Below are 16,977 nucleotides of genomic sequence, written 5' to 3' on the forward strand. Positions count from 1 at the left end.
TTTCTCTGTTTTTGTTTGTTACACATTGTTGCTTCTGCTGATACTCTTCTTTCAGTTATTGTAAGTAGCATTTTTCTCTGTTTTTTTTTTTTTTTTAATTACTGTATTTTGAGGCAGGATTAACTTCTTTTCTCTGTCCCTTTTAGATGTTTCCTCTTATTTAATGGCTTAAACTTCTAAAGTTTGTTACTGCATTTTGAGGCAGGGTTAACTTTTTTTCTCTGTCCCTTTTAGATGTTTCCTCTTATTTAATGGCTTAAACTTCTAAAACAACTCTCAGAAAAAAAAAATCTGCTTTGCTTTTTGTGACTTGTTGCTCATATCCCCTGTTGTATTTATATTATTGAAATTATATTTTATAAACACACCCCTGCAGTATTTTAGATCTCTGATTATCTCTTAAGGCTTGTGTGACTTTTGTTGTTGGCTTTGGTTTTGTTTTTTTTTGGGGGGGTGGGAAAGTTTCTTGTTGCTTTTGTGTTGAGTGGTTTTTTTTGTTGTTGCTTTTCTTTTTAATAATCCCATCCTCAGGTAGTTGCTAGAAGTATTAGAGCCACCCTGACACTGTGATGTGGTGTTTCAAGTCATCCTCAAGCTTTCTGCAGTCTTTAGGACCCAGACCTGAGACTTCCTGCTAAAAGCCATGAGCCTGCCAGGGCTGTAGGGTGGGAGCTGCCAGGTGTCCTGCTTGCAGCAGTGACCCTAGCAGTGCTCATCTAACAGTGCTTGCAGGCTGGGATCCGAGGGCTTTGCCACTGTTTTGTTATAAATACAGCAGCTAGTCCCCGAAATAATCCAAAAACTTACATCCAACTGCTCCAAAAGCCCTGAAATTGGGTTCCTGCTGTGTTGTGCTGCTGCCCAACGTGTTCCCAGATGTCTGGAGGAGTTAAACTCCTGCTGCTGACCTGGGCCATATTAAATGAGCAGGGGGCAGGTTTTGGGTCTCAGCCGTGGGGGTGGAAGCAGAGTTCTGAGGCTCTCAGTGTTACACTCCTGCTTGTGTGCGTGACGATGAGATGAATTGGTTAATGAGTGCCCAAACATCTGTTCGGCCTCTGGTAGATGCTTTGCCAAGGTTCAAGTTCCCCGAGGAGGATTAGCCACCTGGTCTGGTTTTCATGATAGAGTGACAAAGGGGACACCCACCTTTCATTTTACTGCTGAGGATGGCCAAATGCACAGGGTCCCCGGGAGGTCTGAGAGTTTGATGTCTTTTTGTAATTTAACAATTACTTTTGTAATTGTTACAATTTAGGTTACAGCAGAGCCTGCAATCACTGTGTGTTTTTATAGGAAGAGTGACATGTACTCACCCAGTGTGTCTCAGTCTTGCCAAATAGACTTATTTATTTCCCTTTTTCTCAAATGACACGCAGTTCTTTTCACACAATTATCTCTTGCTGTATAATATATATAATCAATATACACCATAGGGCAACAAGAAGTGGTGATAAAAAGAGGTTCAAATAGGAAAATGAGCATTTCATAGCCTGAACTTACAATTAGGCTTTCCAAAGTGTCTAGATTTTGCTGCATGGACAGCATTATGACTTGATGAAAGGCCTGCACTAAAAGGCTTAAATTTATGTGTGGTAGTATTGCTTTACGATGAGCTTGATTTAGTAGGGGTTTGACCCATCAGACACAATACAGCAAAGGAACTTAGTATTCTTGATAGGCAGAAACACTACACATTTGTTGCTGAACTTTGAAAAAGCTGAAGTCATGTAACCAGCCTGGATTAAGGCAGTGAAATGGATGAAATCTTGGCAAACTGCAAGGAGGGCTTGGCTGGACTTTGCTTCTGGGTTACCTGCTGAAGCCATGCAGAATCACTGTGATGTTGGTTGCTTTTGGGGTGGGGGCAAAGGAAGGAGGTGTAGGGTTTTGTTAACCTGTGGTTTGGACAGTTACAAACCCTGCAGTGAGCTCCATGGCAAAGAGGAGCTGGAGCAGCTGGGCAGGTGTGCTGAGCTCTCTGGAGGAGAAGAGTCTGAATTATGTTGAGATACCTTCAGTTGAGCTGCATTTATGACCCTGCTGCAGGACCCTGTGCCTCAGGCACAGCCTGTGGACAGGCAGATCTGCCCCACGCTGGGGATGGTGCAGGTGTCACCATGGGGGAATGGCTGAGGCAGGACAGTGCTGCAGCAGGAGCTGCACCTCCTCGCCCCTGGCCTTTGTGCAGACACACCATGGATGTACCTGTTGGCAGGGAGGTGAGAGAACGAGGAAGAACTTCAGAGCCCTGTCTGCTGGATTTGGCAGTGGTTTAGGTGCCCTTGGGGGAAAGGAGACAATATGACCATTTGGGCTGATCATCCAGCCAAGTGTTCAGCTTTGAGCAGCTCACGAGTAATCCTAGAATGGTTTGGGTTGGAAGAGGTCTCAAAGACCATCTTGTTCTGCCGTAGGCAGGGACAACTTCCACTAGATAAGGTTGCTCAAAGACCCATCCAACCTGGCCTGGAACACTTCCAGGGATGGGGCAGCCACAGCTTCTCTGGGCACCCTGTGCCAGGGCCTCAACACCCTCGTGGTAATATTTCCTAATATCTCATCTAAACATCTCTATGTATGTTTTTCCTCATATCTAATTTAACCCTGCTCGCTATCAGTTTGATGCCATTCCTTCTTGTCCCATCACTCCATGCCCTTGCCTATGGTCCATCTCCACCTTTCTTGGAGCCCTTTAGGTACTGGAAGGTGCTATAAGGTCTCCCCAGATCTGTCTCTGCTGCAGTCTGAGCAGCCACAGCTCTCTCACAGCCGTGCTCCAGCCCTCTGATCATCCTCATGACCTTCACCTGGACTCACTCCAGCAAGTCCATGTCCTTCTTCTGCTGTGGGTCCCAAAGCTGGGCACCGTGCTTCAGGTGGGGTCTCATGAGAACATGCAGAGGAAAGAACCACCTCCCTCGAGAATTTGCTGCACTTAGGTGTCCCCAGTGGCACTAAGTGTGCTGCTGCAGTGTGCCATTTTTAGACAGCCTGCATGTGAAGGACACATTCACAGCCTGTGTTGTCAAACCTGATGGTTGCCCTTCCCAGACTGGCTGAAGTTATTTGTAGTCACAGATTTTGGTCCTTCCATTTATTTGGCTTTATGTAGTCAGTATTGTTTAGCCAGAAGAAAAGGTGATGTTTTTCTGGCAGCACAAGGGAGGACCTGCCAGTTGGGCTGGACACCAACAGCACAGGATGCTCTACAATTCTTAGCTTTAGTTTCTGAACTTATTTGCCATTTAACAGTGATTTTAAAGGTGTTTTTTTTTAATGTAAAATAATGATCAAATAGGTAATCTGTGGACTATAACCAAGAACAACATGGCAGAAAGTAATTCTAAGTTTCAGAGCTGGTCTTTTGCGCTGTTTCCTCTCCTTACAGTCCCCAAACAAGACTTAGCTCTGCAGGAGCTTGCCCATGGGAGTGCAGGCAATCCATGCTTCTCCAGCAGTCTTGCTTTGCTGCAGGGGTTCCTTGTGGCTTGGGAATGAGGGGTGTGACAAAACTTGATGATTGTGAAGGAAAAGGTGAAGGAAAATAATGCACAGAGATTGTTTTTAAGTTCAAGCAAACACGTAGCATCATGTCAATTGCTTTGCCTTCTTTTCTTTTCCAGTGAAAACTTGTTGGAAAAAGCATCTGAGAAATTCTTTCAGGTTTCTAAAACCCTGTATGAGACCAAATATCTGAAGCCCCAGCCTTTCAGCTGGGTGTAACAGGACCCACACTGCCTGGTGGGGTTTAGTGCTGCAGCTGGGTCACTGAGATTCTTGAGATCAGTTTACCAAGGCTGGTTTTGGCAGATCACACCAGTCTCCCAGTATGTCTTTTACATATTGCAAAACCATTCATTTGATATTCACCAGCATCAGCTCAAACCCACTTTGTGAGTAGTTCTGAATTTCTGCATGTGTTTTAAATATATTGGGTTTGCCAGCAGTGAGAATAAGCAGCACTGGGGTTTTATTCCTTCTGATTTTGAAACTTTTCCTGCTGGTTTGCTTGCTCTAGCAGATCACAAGTAGATTTCTGAGATTTCAAACTGAAATGTAAGTCTAAACTGGCCTTTCTGAGGTAATGGATAATTTAATGAAACTGGATGAATGAAAGCATTTTTAATTAAATGTGGCAAGAATAGTAAATAAAAGTTGTGTAAAATAATTTCACTTGGCTGAGTGCATGCAGTCACAGAGGCAGTTAGCAGATGATCTTTTTCACTTGAAGTTATGTGGGTTTCTTGTACTTTTTTGTCAGTTCTGTGACTGACCAATTTGTCCCATGTCCCTGTGTGTGAGCCCACCTGCTCCTGCTGAGGGCTGGGGTGGGCATGCTGGGGAAGCTCACAGGATCCTTGCTGGCTGCTCTGTCTCCCTTCCACTGGCTGTGCCTTTTCATCTTTGTAAGTGTACAAAAGGAGCAAAAAAAATCCTGTCTTGTTAAAGGCTGAGCTTGTCTGCTGGAAAAATGCCCATTTGCAGGTGAGAAATTGTCTGTCTCAGGACAAGGGGACTGATTGTTTGGCCCTGTCTGGCTCTAAGCATCTGAGCAATCTGGGCTCTGCCACTTCCTCTGGGAGATTACGTTGCTTAATACATCAGAGTACTGGGAAGTTGGTTTCTTGCCCTGGGTATTCAATTTAAAATTTTCTTTAATCTCATTACCGAAGCTGGCGAGAAAAACAAAATATTTTTCAGAGCAGGGGTTTGCTGGTTTCTCAGAAACCTCTCAGCAGCCTGAAACCCTGCGTGGCTCCAAGGGAATTGTCTGCAGGTGACAGCCAGGTTGGAAAGGTTCTGATGGACCCTCTTCCAGCTCCCTACACACTCTTGATCTGCTTGGCCTTCAAGAGTCCTGACTGGTTTCTGTAGGGTGTTATAACATGTATGACACATTTACATGTAATTACTTTGACCTTTCTAAGCCTAGTAAAATTTTGTCATGGAAGAAAGCAGTAGAAAATGGGAATATTTCTAAAATATCAGTAATTAGGGGGAGATGGGAAATGTATGTGTGAGAGGTTCTGTCTCCAACACCTGGTGACTCAAGCCCCAGCCCTCGTGACCGAGGTGGAGATGAGGAATGGCCTCACACCAAGGCTCGTGGCTTGGAGACAGAATACATGAGTTTTGCTGTGCCTTACACTGATTTATTTGGCGACCCTGTGCAAATCACTTAACCTCCTTCTGCCCACAGTCCGTACAAGAAGGATGGTGCTTCCCTATCTCGCAGAAGTGCTGGACACTTAATTCATTAGCGCTTATAAAGCGTTCTCAGGTCTTTTAGAGGAAAATGCTGCGTGCCCATGAAGGCTTAATGTTGATTCATGTGCGGATTCTGAGGTCGGGCCTTGGCTCCCCAGCCCCAGGATAAAGACTGTGGCTGATGAGTTCATTTTTAGCATGGACCTAAATCTTCTCTGTGCTATTCCAGGACTTGCATAAATGAAATTCCCAAAGAATATTGAAAATAAATATTGAAATGTTTCTCTATTTTATGATGAATTTTGTAAGCTTACTTTAAAAATATCTCTAAAGGCTTCTCAATGCCTTTTGATTGTTGAGCCCTGTACTGGTTTTGAAGAGTCAAGTGAGATGCTGAGAAAATAAGTATTTTTTTCAATCCATGCTTTATCTTCGTACGTTTTCTTGCTAAATTTAGAATTGTTCAGATATTAAAAAAAACCAAAAAACATTTATCTGAATATCTATGATGTTATCATATTCAGCATGGTGGGACATGTCATTTTCCATTGGCATCATGTCATAGGCCAGTGTAATATGTCAGAAATATTTTATTGCACTGGCTTCATCACGTAAATGAGATGAGATGGGTTGCAAATCAAATTTACTATACCTACCTTTAGTATATCCTAAACAAGATAACAGCATAGATCTGGCTAATACACAGTGTGGCAGCAGCAGCAGCAAAGATGTGGCCTCAAATGTTGCTACAGGTTATGAGGGACAGGCAGTTTGTTACCTCTTCCTGTGAGCCTTGCAATATCCTTTATTATCTACAATTAGAGTTGTGTTTCAGTTCAAAGATAAGTGCTGAAATGGGCAGCCTGATGCAGATTTGGACAAGACGGGGCAGACGTAGAAGTGCATTAGTGACAGTCCCTTGCTGCCTTTTGCTTTGTTAGGGCTGTAACTCCTCATCAGCCACACAAAGCATGGCAGACCTGCTCACTCCCAATCTCTTGGCTTCAGTCCACGTTTCTAGGAGGAACTCCTTGTGTCTACCAGTAATGCCTTGGAAGAGAATAGGTTTCAACCATTATCAGATTAATTTGAAACCTTGAAAGTAAAAATGAAGAGCTGTTAGCTTGCAGTGGAAATCAATATCTGTTCACTAGAAGTCAAGGTAGGCAGGGAAAAGTGCCCCCTGCTTCCAACACTGAATTGCTGCTGTTTGCTGCATGGTGAGCTTGGGTAAATGTAAAGACATCATTCAATCATACTTACTTGGAAGACTTGCTGTTGAGGAATAACAATGAAGCCAAAATAATTATCACAATTAAATATATTAGCATTTATTTCAACAACCCAGTTTAATCTTAATTTACAGTAAAGCTTCATATCTAATTATGATAATTAAGTAATTTGGTAATTGTAGGTTGAAATAAGTTCGTAATGGAAATGTTACAAACTTCATTGGGTGGTTGAGGTTGCTATTACATTTCTTTTGGGGTGGAAAAGGAGAGGCGCGTTACTTGTGCAAGGGTGAAATACACAGATTATTCTCTATAGAAATTCAGAGCTCAAGCCAGAGAGAACTGTAGAAATATTATCTATACCTTGAAAATATTAATTTCTAAACATTGGGGTATGATTCTTTAAAATAAAAAAACCTGTCTGGAAAAATATGATAATTTGGGACTCTTGTGTTTGCAGCATTCAGATGAGGAAAAATTACACAGAACACTGAGAAACCTTAGATTGGCTAGAAAGGGAAAAGGTGGAAAAGAGAGGGATTGGGTCAAAAGGAAGGTGATTACATGGCCACCAGGAAAATATGTTCTCAGTGTACAGATTTTGCTATCCTGCACAAGTGCTGAAGCTGGGGAGGATGTTCTTGCAGGAGGAACTTGGCCTTGGGCTTCCACTGCAGTGCCATCCCCTGGATATGGAAATCTCATGGTAGTGCTACTGTCCAACTTAAAATCTAAGACAATGATGCTACGAACAAGTAGATAAAAGTGACACATGGTTTATTTGCGGCTTGCTTCATTTCAGCCTCTAGTTAGCACACAAGGACTGCAGGTGGCTGCCTGGCTGCAGCGAGCTCCCCTCCATCTCCTACAGAGTGAGTGCTTGTGGCTGATTGTTTAGCAGTTTGCCACTGCAGGAAAGCTTTGAAACATCTTTTTTCCCCCCTTAAAACAATAGATATTATCAGACTTTTGTTGTACGTGCTATTCTACCCTTGCTAGGTTTTCACAAGCATGTGTCCATGCCAACTGGAAGTTGGTGAAGTTCTCTCAGCATTTCAGCAGGTTGTTGTGTCTCTGTAGTCAATTACACGGGAATTGTTCACCTCCCCTTTGTGATGCTCACTGGTAAAGAAACTCAGTTATATATTTCTCAAGGGTTTCTTTTTGTTTGAAAACATTTTTTTTTAAATGATCAGAATACATTCTTTACTTCTCTGTGTTTCTTATACCACAATTTGAATAATTGGCAATATCTTGTTACTAATTTTGCACTGATGCTTTAATCCAAATATAAAGGATAATTTTAAACGGGGATATAATTCACAAGATATTACCTGCAAGTGGGGAAGGGACTTTCATTAAAAGAACATTATTCTCATCATTCCCAACCATAACTTGAAGACCAACCACATTTGTTTGCTGGGCAGAAAAACACCTATTTGTTTTGTTAAGAAACATTGTAGTGAGCACTGTTTCCAGAGTGCTCTAGGTACTGTGGGAATGTGAGAGGATTGGTCTGGATCTGATTGGTCCAGACCAGGATTCCAAATATCTGGGGACTCTGGGGAAAACTAGAAAGCACAGAAACTCTCCCTGGATGAAAATTTCTTGTGAAGGAAAATGAAGACCATCCAGGGAACCCCACACGTCAGGAGATTGCTCACTGAGCTGCAAATGGTGTTTTCAGTCAAAAATGAAAGGTGTTTGATGGCTTCAGAAGGATTTTGAGAGTTGCCTGTGGTCTGCCTTCCGGAGCAATTTGGGTATTGGGCTGTGCCTTTAGTAGTACATTATTTGTCATTGTCCTGAGCAAATCCAACCCAATTAGATGTAGCACCTCAAGCATGGGGAGGAGGACAATGGGAGAGTCTGTTTGCTCTCCCTGCTTTAACAGGGTTTCAGTGATGGGCATGGCTGGCAAGCCCACAGCAGAGGAAGGTGCTCAGACCCACTTCTGTCAGGTGTGGGTGTGTGCCCTGGGCTGGGCTCTCAGCTGTGGGACACTGCAGGGAGGGGAAGGCAAAGGAGGGCAGAGCTCACCTGGGCTGCGACAGAGGAGGGGTGTGAGAGAGGAGGGAAGGAGAGGTGCCTGTGGCAAGGCTCTGAAGTTCAACACAGGGCTGTGGTGAAAGGGGAAACAGGGTGTGTTTGATTCCCTTGAGAAAAAAGCTTTTATTTTTTTAATGTTTCTTTTGTTTGACAAGTCAGGTCATGTATGTTGATACTCAGGTGTAAGAAGCTTGCGTGCTTGTGTTGCTCATGGAAGGATCAAACATGTAAGAGTGGAGGCAAACTGCATCTTGGCTGGAAAAATGGAATCTTGTTTCCATTTTTAACCTGTTTTGCCACTGTTTTTTCCCTTCCCCAAATAAGTGTCTTCTCCTTACTCCTGTCTCACTCTACTGTGCACAGTCAGGCACTGGGGTTTAGAATAACTGTTTAAAAGCAAATGTGGTTGTAGTTTATTTCTTTTTGGGAAGCATGGTGCATTGAGTAATAGAAAGCATAAATAGAAATGTCCAGACCTGCACCACTTCTTCTTTATCTTGGTATTTCCAACAATTGGGAAATAACTCTTTTGGGAGCCGTAAGAGAATGAAAGCCCTTTCAGCTGCTCCCCAGGCCACAGTCTCACCCATGTGCTCTCTGCATCATCCCCTTCAGACAGGTTTCCTTATTTGGATTGCAAAAGGAGACAGGCTTCATCTCTTGTAATTAGGTTGGGTGTTAGAAAAAAGTTTTTTTCCCACAGGCCAGTCAACAGGGTCCCCACGGAAGTGGTCACAGCACCAGCCTGACAGAGCTCAAGAGAAGTTTGTACAATGCTCTCAGGCACATGATGTGACACTTGGGGATGATCCTGTGCAGGGCCAGAGTTGGACTCAATGATCCTTGTGGGACCCTTCCAGCTCAGCATATTCTGTGATGCTGTGATTAGTTGGTGGACTCCCTTCTATTAATAGCTTTTGCTCAACCACGTCATTTTTTTTCTGTGAGGTAGTCATGTGGCAGCAGTGGAACTTGGCCACCATCCCCTGTGTGAGGTGTGTGAGGATCTGCTCCCCTGGCTGCCTTGCTGGGGAAGCAGAGCAGCTGCAGGTGAGGATCTGTGCAGGGCAGAAGCCGAGGGCAAGGCCAGGTGCTTGGTTTTAAAGTGAGGTGCTGTTGCTTCTTGTCGAGCTACAGGATGGTTAGTCAGGAATGAGGATGAGCTCCCAACACACAGTCTCCTGGAAACAGTGGCATGGAAACACTGGCAGCAATCTGTTATGGGTGAGGCCCTGGGAATGGTGTGAATAGCAGTTCAAGAAGATGCTCAATGCAAAATTTAATCAGCTTAGATGGATTTGTTACTGGAGGTAGCAGGAAAAGATAGGTCCTTGCAAGGTTTTATTTGTTCTTGGGTGTGAGTGGGTGTTAAACTTCCAAGATCCTCCTTTTTGTTTGACTTCAGCTTGAATGTTTAGCTCCATTTGTTTTTGAGTAACTAGAGTGTTTGGAAGCTTAGGGTGGATAGAGAGAGCTAGACTACAGCTGGTAATAATAGTAGAGCCTTTTATGCTGTCAATTTAACAGTTGTAAAACAATTAGGGAGAATTATGTTAATAGCAGGCTTTGTTCATACTTTCCTTGCCCAATTTTCCTTTCTTTATTTGTGAAGTGCCTTTCCTACCATGCTCTGAGAGCACGTAAACAGTAGAGCTCTGTGTGTTTGTATTGTGCATGGTCAGTGTTATCCATTAAACCATGGCTGGATGTAGATCTTCTAAAATTTTCACAAATCAATTTTCCAGTGCTTTGGCTATTGCATTTTAATGTGGCTGCTCCTAAACAAACAAAATCATGTTTTCAGGAAGCTAAGACAGGATAAGAAGTGATTTGTATGGGAAATGGTGGCTGATTTGCTCGGGCTGCTGCAGCTGTTTCCTCCTGTGGTAGGAACAAAACCCCTTCAAATCGATCGGATCCATGCTGGCTGAGCCCTGCTACCCACGCAGAGGGGCAGCCCAGCCCTTCCCTGCTCTGCTGGGAAAGCAGTTCTGCCAAGGCAGCCTGACCCATGCTGAGATGCTGCTTTGTCTTGCTCAGCTCCTCCCAGTTCTAGACTATGGATTAGTACAGCCCATTAGTACTGAGACTAATCTGGATGATGTCTCTCTTCCAGATAATGCAGCCCTTGTGAAGGGCATCTCTTGCTGCTCTCCCATACCATGTCAAAGCATGGTTTGCCTTCACTTCTCTCCCTTCCCACACCCAGGGTTCCTCCAGCCTTGGCACCTTCTTCCCTCCAGCCTTGGCACCTTCTTTCCTCCAGCCTCACCTGTGCTCAAGACTCTTCCTGGTATTGATGGCACAGGAAGGGCTTAGCACCATACAAGATCTGAAATGAAGGAAGTACATGCTTTTCTGTCTTTTCCAGTCAAAAACCAGAATGGTTATGTTGAAATCAAGAGCATCATAAATTAGTTTTTTCACCTGGGTCCTGAGGGAGGAAAGAGATATGAAAATCTTCATGCTTAATTCTTCCCTTCCCCCAAAATAACATGTACATGTAGATGATCCTTTAAGAAAGGCTTCCCAAACTCCATTTACCTTGACAGCTGTCACTTGGCACTTGTAGCTGTCACGGCAGTGTGTAGTTTTTCATGAATTACCAGCACTGGTGGTTTTTTTCTCTTTATCTGCCCTCAGCCCATCAGCTGGGCCTTTCATAACAGCTTCTGGCACCTCGCTGGGGACATCGGTGCCACTGAATCACACCCGCAGCTCCCCCGTCTCCCGGGCAGCCCTGTTTACTGATGTGCCTTTTCCTGTAAACATTACAAGCAGCAGGGATGTGTGGAAATGGAATGGCTTCACCTTGTAACACTTAGCTGGGGTGGCAGCTCTGCCTCCTCGACTGATAATCCGTGAGTCCTCGTGTTCCGGTTACTTCGCTAAATAACATGAAGACATCCTGCTCTGAAGGCTTGTATATGGTAGTTAATTAGACAACATTTAATTTGGCTTAACATTTGTGTCAGTTTTGTGGAAGTGAGCCTCCATAATTAGGGAATACAGATCAGATTTCTGTCAGACTTATAACCTCTCACTCTAATTTAATGCTCGCTCCTCCGGTGCCGTGTCACACTGGGTGTGCAGGATTACCCCTCCCCACCCCATCTTTTCTGCTTGACTAGTAAGAAAGTTGCCCATTTAACACAACTGACAGCAAATGGGATTGTTCATGGAGATGTAAGGGCAGGAACTGAGCTGGACCTGTTTCTGAGAAGTTGAGCTGGTCCTGCAATTTGTCTGTTGGTTTTCTGAAACTGTTGGAAGTGTTTGGGCATCTGCAGCATTCTCGGGAATACTGAATGGAGTATCTGAGTTCCTGCTCCATTTGTGGGTCAAGATATGATGTAATTGCAAGTTGTACCATGAAAATATGTAGTAGTAACTCAGTGGTATCTGGTGTTCAGATTTTAATCAACACAGCTGCTCTCTGCCCAGTGACCTTGATGCTGGGCAGCATGTATGAAGGAGTGAACATATATACCTTGTGAATTTACTGTTATGGAAGGTTACTTCTTATATTGTGGTAGTGCTCCTTCAGGATGCATTTTGTGTGCATTTGAGGCCATACTGTGGTTTCCAAAGACCTGGACTTTTCCCAAATGCAGATATCAATTTTGGTGTCTGAGTGAGCAGGGATCATCATGGCTTCATTGGGGTGTAAATGGCTGGTGTAAATCTGCTACACAGATTTATTAAGTGAAACTCTAGACTTAAATGTGGTCATTTTTGTCTTATCTGTAAATCCTTGAGACCATGCTTTGCATGGAAATCAACATTATGTCATTTTAGTCACAGAACATTTCCCTTTTGTAATAAATTATGTCATGTGTCATTTGGAAAGTGATACTCTGCCAATTTTTGATTTGGTGGGGGGGTGAAGTAATGTCATGTTTAGTAACATAAGACCAAAGTAAAAACCATTAGAATAATAATTGTAAATTAAATATTTTGTCTTTATAATGCTATGTTTCATAGCATATGTCTGTGGATAGCTTTTAAAAGGATGGGGTTGTGTATTCTTACATGTCCAGCAATAAATGCTTGCAGGCTGAGGAGATGTGTGCTGAATGTTCTAGGTGAGAATCTTCACAATGGTGAAACTTGGAATGTAGTGGGACTTGGAATATCACATATGTAGGAAAGGAAGGCGTTCAACAGCACTGCCCCAAGCTTAAATTACTTGGATGTGTAATGTGTTGTATTTTGTATATAAACACATTGCTAATAAGAGGAGTTTAACTGTAGTGCCAATACCACTCTGGCATCCCTCCTGGAGAGCTGGGCTCAGTTCTCTGATGGGTTCCAGAGCTCAGAGGGCTCCTGGGAGCAGTAGCCTGCACCAGGTGTTTGGTGTTTGGAAGAAAACCTCACAGTGCTCTGACTAGGGGTGTAGTCTGAGTGTTGTGGTAGCATTCAAAAAAACCTCTTCCTCTTGCTGGGACTTGCTTGTTTATTTGATGCAGAATGTGTGCAGGTGTCTTTTGTGTGCACGAGGGATTTCTCTGTGAAACAGAGGAATGTTGCTGTAATAATTTCTGTTTTGCAGAATCCTTCCCTGAGAAAGGTACTGTACAGGCTTTAAAATGTTACAGTCTCTCTATATCACACATGCTTAGGATCCCTTATGTATCAAATACAGTTCATGGCAAAGCTAAAGAAGGCAGTGTCCTATTGAAAGGGCCTTCATGTCTTGTCTTTCCTTTGTTCAGCAGGGAGCAAAGTTTGTCATGGTGAGCCCAGACCTCTGAGGAGGCTCAGGTAACCTCTCATGGTGTGCACGGTGCCAGCAAAGGGCCCTGCCAGCCCTGGAGCAGGCTCTGAGCCTTCAGCCAGCTCTGACCTTCCAGAGGATGAGCAGAGTGCTGCTGACGTGCTAGAATGTGGATCTTTGCATCTCCTGCATCATGGAGGAGCAGAAGAAGCTTGGCATGAGGATGAAAAGGTGACAACAGCAGCAGCATGCCAGAGGTTGTGATCACACAGGCAGATGAGGTGGGTGATAGATAATACTTCATGTAAAATTCTCTTTTGGCTTACCTGGTTTGTATTCTTGGCCGTGATCAGAGCTGCAGCTTGTTGTTTCTAATTAATTCTTTCATTTTCTTTTATTTGTATTTTGAATTTAGCAAAATTCTGTTTCATGTTGGAAACATTCTCCATCTAACCCCAAATGCATTAAAAAGGCTATTTGTTTAATCAGCAAGATTTTTTAATCGTATTATATGCTGCTCAAAAATGAATATTTCTTTGTATTGTACAGTACACATTTACATAAATTAGTGTTATCCTTGGTTATTTTGCAACCCATAATTTATACGCTTTTTAGTTTTATCATAAAATAAAATCTTGGCTCTAATATTATGGGAACATTTTTAGCATCATAGCAAATTACCTTGGGAGGAACTATTACACAGTCAGTGAACTATCCTACTTGAGTTTAAAAAAAAAAGAAGAGGAACTTAAATGTGTATCAAATGCTCAGCTTTCACCAGTCTTTCATTTTTGCAGGCTTTTGAAAACTGTAAATTCATAAAAATTCTAGTAAAATTTATCTGGAGCATAAAATATTTGCAACATGTTTGGTTGTTTGAAAAAGATCCAAGATTTATGGCTTAATTTAATTATTTTTTGAGTGTTAAGAATTTCCTCCTCTTAGCAGGTTTCTTTGTTTATATATTGTTTCTACAGAGGGTTCATTTTGAATATTGCATTCAGAAATGTTGACAAAACATTTGTCAAGAATTTCTTTGAAATAATTTTACAAGTACCTAAACTTGCAAGGTGCTGCTAAATGGAGCTCTTGCCTCTGGGACAATCAAGGCCCAGAACCCAAATGAACTGAATAAACGCTCCATTTCATCAGCATAAACTTGAAATATAAAAATGCCATGAAAATATTTGCAATACCTCCCTTGGGATCACTTTCCTTTCTTTTCTCTGTAATGTTTGGGTAGCTTGGCTGTTATTGTCCAGCCCTCTGTACCTTGCAGGGGTAGCTAAAATCCTCATCTAGTACTACTTTTGCTCTTTGTGTGTGCTGATAGCTGCAGGTCAGGATCAGGGTGTGTGGAGCTGTGTGCATCTGAGACAGAGGATTCTGGCTCCAAGAAACACCCTGATTAAATAGAGTCAAGTACTGATACAGACAGTTGAAAATAATCTTGGTGGGTTTTTTTATGTGGCCTCTAGCAGTATTTAAAGACTGCGAAGATCCTTGATATCTTATCATTTTGACTCCTATTATTGTTGAACTCTGTGGTTATACATATTTCAGCATCTTCTTTTCATGTCTCCCTACGTCTTTATAACTGTTGGACAAGTTAGTACGTGAGATGGCTCCTTTTATGTGTGCTAGATGTTGTAGATCCTCCAAGGGAGGGACTAATTAAATTACTGTTTCAAAGGAGTTCTCCACCACACTAATAACTTATCTGTAAGCTTATTAAAGTAGTTGTTTGTACTCTAAAATGACTAAAGTGTTGTATAATCTCAAAATTACAATAAATCATAATTCCTCCTGGATGGCGGAGCTATGACGTCTGGATATGCAAAACTGCTGATGTCTGACAGTTTTAAATAAAACAGTTTTGCATGTACCTGGAGGAGGGCACAGGAGAATATGGACAATTCCTGCTATTGGGCATTCTGCATTTTCACACCATGGCTGAGTTCCTGGTGTTGGGCCATCAGCTGGTGCTCGAGCAGCAGCCTCAGCTGAGGCTGCATGGAGGCAAGCAGCAGGTTATAGCTGCCTGGAAGATTTTGTTAGCTTCTGAAAGCAAAGGAAAAAAGCCCCTTGTTCCACCTGTCCTGCAAAGATGAAGTGTGTTTTCTATTTTCACCCCCACTACCACCACCACTTGGGCATGAAGGAGGGACAAAGACTGGCCTGGGGTCAAGTTCTGCTGCCTCAGTGAGTTCTGCACTGGCAGAAGTAAGAAGTAAGTCCTAAATGAAAATAAGTCCACACAAGTCTTTAGAGACCTGACAGCTATGATAAAAGGCAGACAAATGTGTGTGTGTGTGTGTATGGACAGAGGACTCAGCCTTCCCAAGAGTTCTCTCTGCTTCCAGGGACAACACCTGTGTAGTGAGGGAGAAGAGGAGAGGGGAATACAAGTTCCAGTCCTGCAGCATAAATACATGTGTGCCTGATAAAATTCTTCCTGCTAATGGAGTTCAGCCTTTCTTTTTCAAACTATTGGATCAATGAAATGCTCCTAAAATAAGCTCCAATGGCTGGTTTTTGTTACAGCCTTAAGGAATAGTTTAATTTTGCCTTAAAAATGCATCTGATATGGCCATTTGCTCCTGGGATCTGTAAGAAGATTTTTGCCTTCCCTTCAACGAATGAGTACTGCTGATCTTTGGTGACCAGCAGCTGTGTGTACACTGTGTGCATGTCCTAGAGGACTCAAACAGGGTAACTGGCCCAGGCAGTCAAGTATTTCTAGAGAAATGAAAGGTTTAAAACTAGACTTAATTACACCATCTCTTAATGAGTGTACATTTTGGGAGGTGATTGGGAAAAAAAGAATTCTCCAGGTTAAAAGTTTTATGAACAACTTCTTAGAGTGACCAATGTCCATGACATGGGACATCTCATTTTTGGGATGAAACGAGAGATTTTTTAATGAAAGCTATATGAATATCCCATCCAGACTGAATTGAAGGCACAAGAAATGGAGTGAAATGTACCTCCAAACTCTCCCCTGGCACTGGATGTGCATGCACTGAGGGACACTGAAGGAACATGACTGAAAAAGTAGGATGATATTTTGCCCCTTTAACAGAGCATATGGAACACCTTTTCCCCTTGCTCACTGTGTTGTTATCACTTCTTCAGGGCTGTGTCTGAGCTCCAAGTGTCTTGTGGGCCAGATGTGCCAACTGGCTCATCTCTAATGAGCCTACTGACCTCCAGTTTGCACTTGTTGTGCTGGCCTTTTCTATCCCAAAGCAGTAGGCACACAACAGCATTGGTTTTGGAAGAAGGCCGAGGCATAAAAAGTTGTAACTGAGAATCAGGAGCTCCTTCTTCATTTACTGCTTTACTTACAGAAAGTAGAGCCACAACATTTCTTTTGAGATTGACTTCTAAGGGAATGTAGAAACTGTGGTGCCCAGTGCTCCTGGGTCCATTGAGGCTTTAACTCCCCTAAACTGCCCTGCAGGTGCTGCCATAGCTCAGAGTGGGGAAGACCAAGGGCTGTGAAACCCTCCAGCACACTCGATGTGCTGGCAAATAGCATAAAAATTCCATGTTGGGGAATACCTTTTTGGTATTCAAGGTATCACTCCCAGGCTGCATTCCTAGGAGAATAACTTTCCATCTGTATAAGATTTCACCATCAGCACTGACACTTTGGTTTATTAAAATTAGCCATTTTGCTTTGAATTAAAGTGGTATAATGAATTAAAAATTAATAGTTCTACTTGAAAAATGTTCCCATATTTCAGTGACATGAAATGGAGC

General features: G+C 42.8%; 1 long non-coding RNA gene across 1 annotated transcript in view; it reads left to right on the plus strand.

Moving 5' to 3' along the window:
- Window positions 1-13,446, plus strand: part of LOC120508074 — a 37,500-nt gene extending 24,054 nt beyond the window's left edge. The window contains exon 7 of the long non-coding RNA XR_005628912.1: window positions 13,211-13,446. This is a non-coding gene — a long non-coding RNA (uncharacterized LOC120508074). The remainder of the gene's footprint in view (window positions 1-13,210) is intronic.
- Window positions 13,447-16,977: the final 3,531 nt, after the last annotated feature.

Source organism: Passer montanus, unplaced genomic scaffold, assembly GCF_014805655.1.
Source record: "Passer montanus isolate IOZ18808 unplaced genomic scaffold, ASM1480565v1 scaffold45, whole genome shotgun sequence".
Classification (NCBI taxonomy): domain Eukaryota; kingdom Metazoa; phylum Chordata; class Aves; order Passeriformes; family Passeridae; genus Passer; species Passer montanus.